Raw genomic sequence first — 7,668 nt, 5'->3', positions numbered from 1 at the left:
AATTAAGCTAATGACTAGAGATCATCCTTCAATCTAATTGACTTATGGGCAAATATTGACAACTTCGGCATATAAATATGCCTAAGATCACCACCCCACACTTAGAACTTTGTTTGTCCTCAAGCAATCTCTAGACTATCAACTCTTTTTCGCAACCCTTGGACTTATCAACCCACCTCAAAATCAACCAAACATTTTCAATCATGATCTTGTAGTTCACAATGGAAGCAACAATTCACAAATTTACACCAAGTACAACACATGCTCAAAGAATGACCCTTTTATTATTTTTTCCCGGGCTAATGCAAACTCATACAAACACATCAATTAGATAATCGTATACATGCCATGAATGCCCTCACTTGTTCTTATTTAGTAAAGCCTTTCACTCAAACACTTTGCAATATCAACAAGACCTATTTTTCAAACAATCAACTCACCCTCACAAAAGAAGTTCTTACTTTTATCAACATACCCTAAGCTTGCCAATAGTGTATTATTACTTTCGCACATATTTCTCAAGGAATCAAGAGGACTTTCATTAGGTTATAACGTTAGCTTAAGGTAGGGGAGGGAATATTTAGGAATCATTTTAGTGACTATACCTCCCTAATGCACATGTCATTATTTGCCAACAATTTTCTTTATAGCTCTTCTTTCCTCCTAGTACACACTTCATGACTATTTACCCTTTTGTTGCTCCATATTTGCCCTTTATTTCTATTTCATCATATTTTTTTTTCATGCCTTTGCACTAGCCATCCAAACTCTAGATTTTTAACATCCAAGTAAGGTATACATTATCCTTGATAGGATCAGGACCAATGTTTCGAGCATAATTCTAAATTAGCCACCCTCAATTTTAGTTGAGGTGCACATTGTCGCTAAGGACCAGGGCCAAAATAGAATTTCCTTTTTTCACACAGTGTAGCAATTCACCCTTAGCTATCTCAACCAACATTTTCCAACCCTTCTTCTTACATAGTGCATTAAGGATTTTCATAGGATCAAAAGACTTGGTATCAAACAATGGGTTTCGGCTTATCATGTGGTTTATCAATAAACGAGGCAAAAGGCTCAATGGGGCTTCACTAGGGATGATTTCAATGGTAGGCATACAAGTAGAGTTAAGAATTAGCTATTTCAAAGAAGTGCCTCAATCACATTCCTTAAATCATACAAGCTACTAATTCAACACACACAAGGCAAGTTCTAGATATCAAAGTTAGAAAGAACCAATCAATTCTCACCACACATGGCATTATGACACATATAAGGATATATCAACCAACATGCTCCTACGACTTGCATTACTGTATCATTACACAATTAAGCCCATTTATTTTTATTTTGAGTCAAAACTAAGCACACATGCTTATTACAAGGTTAACAATCTATTGCACTTTTCCACTTGTGACTACCCATGACGTTTGGCTAACTTTTTCGGACATAGTTTCAAAAGGCCAAGGTTGGTTTCTCAATCCTACTCTTCTATGTGACTAATTTTCCCTTAAGACGGTCGTCATCCATCCATCATTGGGAACTGTCACTCCTATGATGACCCTAAGACGCAATAAAACCATAAACTAGTCCTAGTCGGTTCAAAGGGACAATCCTCAGTAAAAGTACCAAAAACAAACGCTAAGGAACCCAAAATAAAAAAGAATTAAAAAATTAAACTAAAAACTAACACTAGACTCGATAAAGCAGTAAACAACTATATACAATCAGAGACATATGACCCTACCCCACACTTTTAAAAATAAGCACTTTCCTCAGTGCACAAATAAAACAAAGTATAAGGTGAGGAATACTCCCTGAGGCCTCTAATCCTCGTCGTCATCGCGATCAAACACCATTAAGGCTTTCGCCTCCTCATCCACAACATCATCCTCCTCGTCATCCATAGCTTCGTCAGCAGTAGCCTCATCATCATCATCCAAAGGCTCTAAGAATGCGGGACCAGTCCGGCATAAGAATACTGCACTCTCAGTTAAGGGGTAGTGCTCTGCCATGGTCTCCATCTCTGCATCTGTAACTAGACGGCCACCTATCCGCAGCTGCAATTCCTCCATCCCAAAGATTCTTGCTGTGACACTATCATCACGGGCTTGCCTCTCTTGGGCAGACAAGGCATGTCCATGAGACGTGTCTAGCGCTTTAGTGCGGGTCACATCAACCAACTTACCGGTCAGTTCCGGGTGATAAGCAATGGTCATGTCCACTGCTTCCTCTTCAATATCCTCAGAAAACGGGTGATTAACCCCCCGTAACAGAATCTCCACCTCAAATTGTTCCTAAATTTCATCATGTTTTGCCTCAGGATCACCCCAACATTAATGGGCATTCCCTTCATCAGCATAAAAACTAACACCACCCTATCTTTTGTCACCTTAGTTAAATGTTTAGCAGGCAACAACACACCACACACTATTTTCAGCCATACCCTAGCAACCTGATTAAAGTTAGCAAAATGGAGGGTATTATGCCTCCTAGTATCCTTACTCCGCTCCCACCTAGCAGTCGAATCAACCCCACACAAAGTATGTCAGATATCCCTATAAGGAGGTTTATCCTTCAAGTTATCAAACTCATCAGGGTTACAATTTGGGGTTCCTAACAACTCATTCAGAATTCAGGCAAAAAACTTGACATCTCTCCCCTTAACAAGCACAATCTTATATTTTGTTTTAGTTAGCCAATTAGCATAAAATTCTCTCACTAACGTCAAATTGCAATCTCCCGGATTGTCAAATATAAACTGCAAACCCAACTCATGAACAATCCGATATATATCAGGAAATTGCGACTGTAACCTTACCCTCATTCACAAATTCATCACCCATTTACTTCGCTTCTCTTTGGCATTCGAACCATTCCCACCCATACCTTTCCACATCATTCTTACCAAATTTTTGCACTGTTTCCCGACCACTAGAGGACCCGAAAGCTTCTCCTTTTCTACTCCGCTTTGAACCCGCCACATTCTTGGCTTTTGGAGCCATCTCAACCTGTTGAGAAAATAAAACGAAAAAGAGGAAAAAATGAGAAAAATTAGGGGGAGGGGGTTAGGTATGGTAGTGAGGATGAGAGAAAAAGAAAAAATGGTGGGGGAATGATGGTTTAGAAGTGGAAGAGAAGTGGGGAAGTTGGAGATTAAGTAGTGGAGTAATGGGGGAGAAGAAAAGGTGGAGAAAGATGGAGAGTTTTTAATGGAGGAAAGTAGGGAGTGAAGATAAAGAAGAAAGGGATTTGGATAGAATTTGGGAGTTGGGTCTGTTGGGGTTGAGAAAATATGTGGAATGAATGGAGGATTTGAGGATTAAAAGAGGGTTGGGTCGGGTATCTGGGTCAAAACCCGGATTGAAAAAAAAACTAGGGTGTTGGCTCGATGGGAGGGGGGGGACGATGCATCTCTCAGCGCGCCCCATCTGTTCCTCTGAATTGTGGCTCCTGGCGCGGCGCGAAACTCAGCGCGCCCTGACATTGACTCTGAATATTCATGCCAGGCGCGGCGCGCCAGCCAGTGCGCCTGGCTTCAGTGATTTCAATTTTTTTAAATATTTTTTCTCGCTATTACAAGCTAAGTTACAAAGAATGAAAAATACAATTTAACTAAACTAAGAACTAAAAGAACTTCCTAGATTCTACGAATTATAACTATGCTAAAAATCAAAATTTCAAACACGAACTCCCTATCTATTACACGTTGTTCATGGGTTGCCTCCCATGTAGCGCTTGATTTAACGTCACGGCACGACGCAACTTGAATCATTCATCATTTAGCTCAAGAGCCTCCCAATCATGATCCGAATCTTTACCAAAATAGTGTTTACTCTTTGCCCATTGATCAAGAATGTAGGGCCAGTCTCACCTTGAAGTTCAACTGCCCCATATTGTGTCATTCTAACCACTTTGAACGGACCATTCCACTTTGACCTGAGTTTTCTGGGGAACAACCTTAGTCTAGAGTTAAAGAGTAATACATTGTCTCCCGGATTGAAAGTGCAAGCCATTATATGCTTGTCATGCCACCTCTTCGTCTTTTCTTTGTATAGTTTGGCATTCTCATACACGTGGAGTCTAAACTCCTCAAGTTCATGTAGTTGGTTTACTCTCTTTTTACCGGCTAGCTCGAGGTCCAAGTTTAACTTCTTAATCGCCTAATAAGCTTGATGCTCTAATTCCGCCGGAAGGTGACATGTTTTTCCAAATACTATGTGATAGGGAGAACTCCCTATGGGTGTCTTGTATGTAGTCCGATATGCCCACAACACATCATCCAACTTCTCAGCCCAATCTTTCCTCTGCGCATTCACCGTTTTCTACAAAAAAAAAATTTACCTCTCTATTCGACACCTCCACTTGGCCACTTGTTTGAGGATGGTAAGCTGTCGCAACCTTATGACGAATACCATACTTAGCAAGAAGGTTCTTAACAAGATGGTTAATAAAATGCTTACCTCTATCGCTTATGATTGCCCTTGGCGTGCCAAAGCGAGTGAAGATGTGCTTCTTGATGAACTTTATCACCACCCTTGAGTCATTAGAAGGAAGAGCAACTGCCTCAACCCATTTGCTAACATAATCCACTGCCACAAAAATGTATTGGTTCCCACTTGATGGTGGGAAGGGACCCATAAAGTCAATACCCCACACATAAAAAATTTCCACCTCCAGAATGTTACTTAGTGGCATCTCATGTCGTCTTGAAATAGTACCCAACCTTTGGCATCTATCACAGCCCTTCACAAAGGCAACATAATCTTTAAATAGTGAGGGCCAAAAGAAACCAGATTGTAGTACCTTATGAGCAGTGCGCTCTCCTCCCTGATGACCTCCATATGGGCTAGCATGACAACTTTCCAGCACTTTGTGAACCTCATACTCCGGGATGCACCTTCTCACTACCCAATCTACCCCTTGCTTGAACAAGAATGGTTCATCCCAAATGTAGAACTTGGCATCATGGTTAAGCTTTTTCTTTTGTTGGATGGTAGCACCAGGAGGATAATCACCACCTACTATCAAATCACTATGTCTGCATACCATGGCACTTGAGAGATATCCAATGCCATTAATTATTCATTCGAAAACTCTTACCAGATTTGCTCACCTTCATTCACATGTGAAAAATCTTCCAACCTAGATAAGTGATCTGCTATTTGATTCTTCATACCCTTCCTATCCTTGATTTCGAGGTCGAATTCTTGGAGAAGCAATATCCACCGAATCAGCCTTGGTTTAGCCTCTTTCTTGTTGAATAGGTACCTAATAGCTGCATGGTCAGTAAAAACAATCACTTTAGTACCTACCAAATACGATCTGAACTTATCGAAGGGGAACACTAGGGCCAGCATCTCCTTCTCAGTCACTGTGTAATTTGCTTGAGTAGAGTCAAGGGTCTTGCTTGCATAATAGATTGAGTGGAACACTTTATTCTTTCTTTGTCCCAACACTGCACCTAAAGCTACATCGCTTGCATCACACATAAGTTCAAATGGTAATTCCCAATTAGGGGCAATTAAGATGGGAGCCTCAATTAAGTTCTTCTTCAGCATCTCGAAAGCTTTCAAGCACATTTCATCAAAGTCAAACTTCACCTCTTTCTCCAGAAGGCTGCACATGGGTCTTGCTATCTTGGAAAAATCCTTGATAAATTGCCTGTAAAAACCTGCATGACCAAGAAAACTACGCATACCTTTTACAGAAATGGGAGGGGGCAATTTTTCAATAACCTCTACTTTAGCCTTATCAACCTCCAACCTAGATTTAGACACCTTGTGCCCCAACACTATCCCCTCTTTCACATCTAGCAAGTACTCAATCAAGATTTCAAAGACATACCTCAAAAGACTTCCCAAAGACAAAAAAATCGTCCATGAATACTTCTACAAAGTCTTCCACCATATCATGAAAAATGGCCATCATACCCCTTTGAAAAGTCACCGGTGCATTGCAAAGTCCGAATGGCATGCGTTTGAAAGCATATGTACCATTCGGACAAGTGAATGTGGTATTTTCCTGATCCTCGGGTGCAATCAAGATCTGGTTGTAACCTGAATAGTCATCTAGGAAATAATAGTACTTCTGCCCTGCTAGCCTGTCAAGCATTTGATCAATAAAGGGAACGGGGTAGTGATATTTCCGAGTAGCATCATTAAGTTTCCGATAATCCATGCAAATTCGCCACCCAGTCACTGTTCTAGTAGGAATTTGCTCATTCTTTTTGTTCCTTACCATAGTCATACCTCCCTTCTTTGGAACACATTGCACCGGACTTACTCACTTACTGTCAGAGATTGGTAAACAACCCCAGCATCTAACCACTTTATCACTTCCTTTCTTACCACTTCTTTCATCAAAGGATTTAGACGACGTTGATGTTGTGCACTTGGTTTGTGATCATCTTCCATGTAAATTCTATGCATACATAACGCCGGACTAATCCCATGAATATCAGTCATTTGCCATCCAATTGCTTTCTTCCTCTGCTTCAAGATTCTTAATGCCGCCTCAACCTATAAGTCAGACAATTCTGCAGAAAGTATAACAGGCAAAGTTTCATTAGTACCCAAATAAGCATACCTTAGGTGAGTTGGCAAGGCTTTTAGCTCCAACTTAGGAGCCTCTTCGATTGAGGGTTTTGGAGGGGGCCCTAACTCGCGATCTAAAGAATCCACTTGAGTCCTACGAGTTTTTACTACTGCTAGATTTAAGCATGATTCAGTCTCTTGAGCTTCAGCATCTCCCTCTAACTGTTGACCCACTAACATTCTTTCTAAGGGGTCTTCGGGCAAAACTAATTGTGGCTCTACTATACGTTCAACCACAGTAATAGCAGACAACTCTTCATAAATAAAAGGTAATTTTAAAGTGCGGTAAACATCAAATACCTCTACCTTATCATGTGCCCGCATGGTTAGTTGACCAGTTGTTACATCAATCAATGCCCTACCCGTGGCCAAGAAAGGTCGTCCCAAAATGAATGGAACTTTAGAATCGGGTTCAAAGTCTAAGACCACAAAATCTACCGAAAAAATCAATGAACCTACTTGCACTAACACATCTTCTACCACCCCCTCTGGCCTACCAATGGATCTATCTGCAAGTTGGAGAATAACAGTGATTCACTTTGGACTACCTAACCCAAGTTTTTGATACAAAGAAAGAGGCATTAAATTTATTCTTGCCCCCAAATCACACAACCCTCGGGCATGAACACTTTGCCCAATTGTAATCTGCACAGTAAAACTACCCAGATCTTTTAACTTTTTTGGCAGTCTATTTTGGATCCTTGAGTTGCACTCCTCAGTAAGTGCTACAGTTTCATATTCAGTGAGTCTCCTCTTGCTGGCCACTATGTCCTCCACGTATTTAGCATACTTCGGGATACCCTGCAAAATGTCAACCAAAGGTAGATTAATGTGAACTTGTTTAAGTAGGGAGATAAACTTACCAAAGCATTCATCTTCATTCTGCTTTTTCAGCCTCTATGGAAATGGAGGTGGTAATTTCTTTTGAGGAACGGATACCTCAATATTGGAGCTTTTTACTACCTTTTTCACCTTCTTTTCTTTGTTTGATACCTCAGTGTCTCTTTTTTTTGGAGCTAGTTCCTCTAATTGCAGCCCACTTCTAGTACTTACCGCATGCAATTGCTTTGGA

Source organism: Solanum stenotomum, chromosome 1 (genome assembly GCF_019186545.1).
Source record: "Solanum stenotomum isolate F172 chromosome 1, ASM1918654v1, whole genome shotgun sequence".
NCBI classification, from domain to species: Eukaryota; Viridiplantae; Streptophyta; class Magnoliopsida; order Solanales; family Solanaceae; genus Solanum; species Solanum stenotomum.
This window is presented reverse-complemented; position numbering follows the sequence as displayed.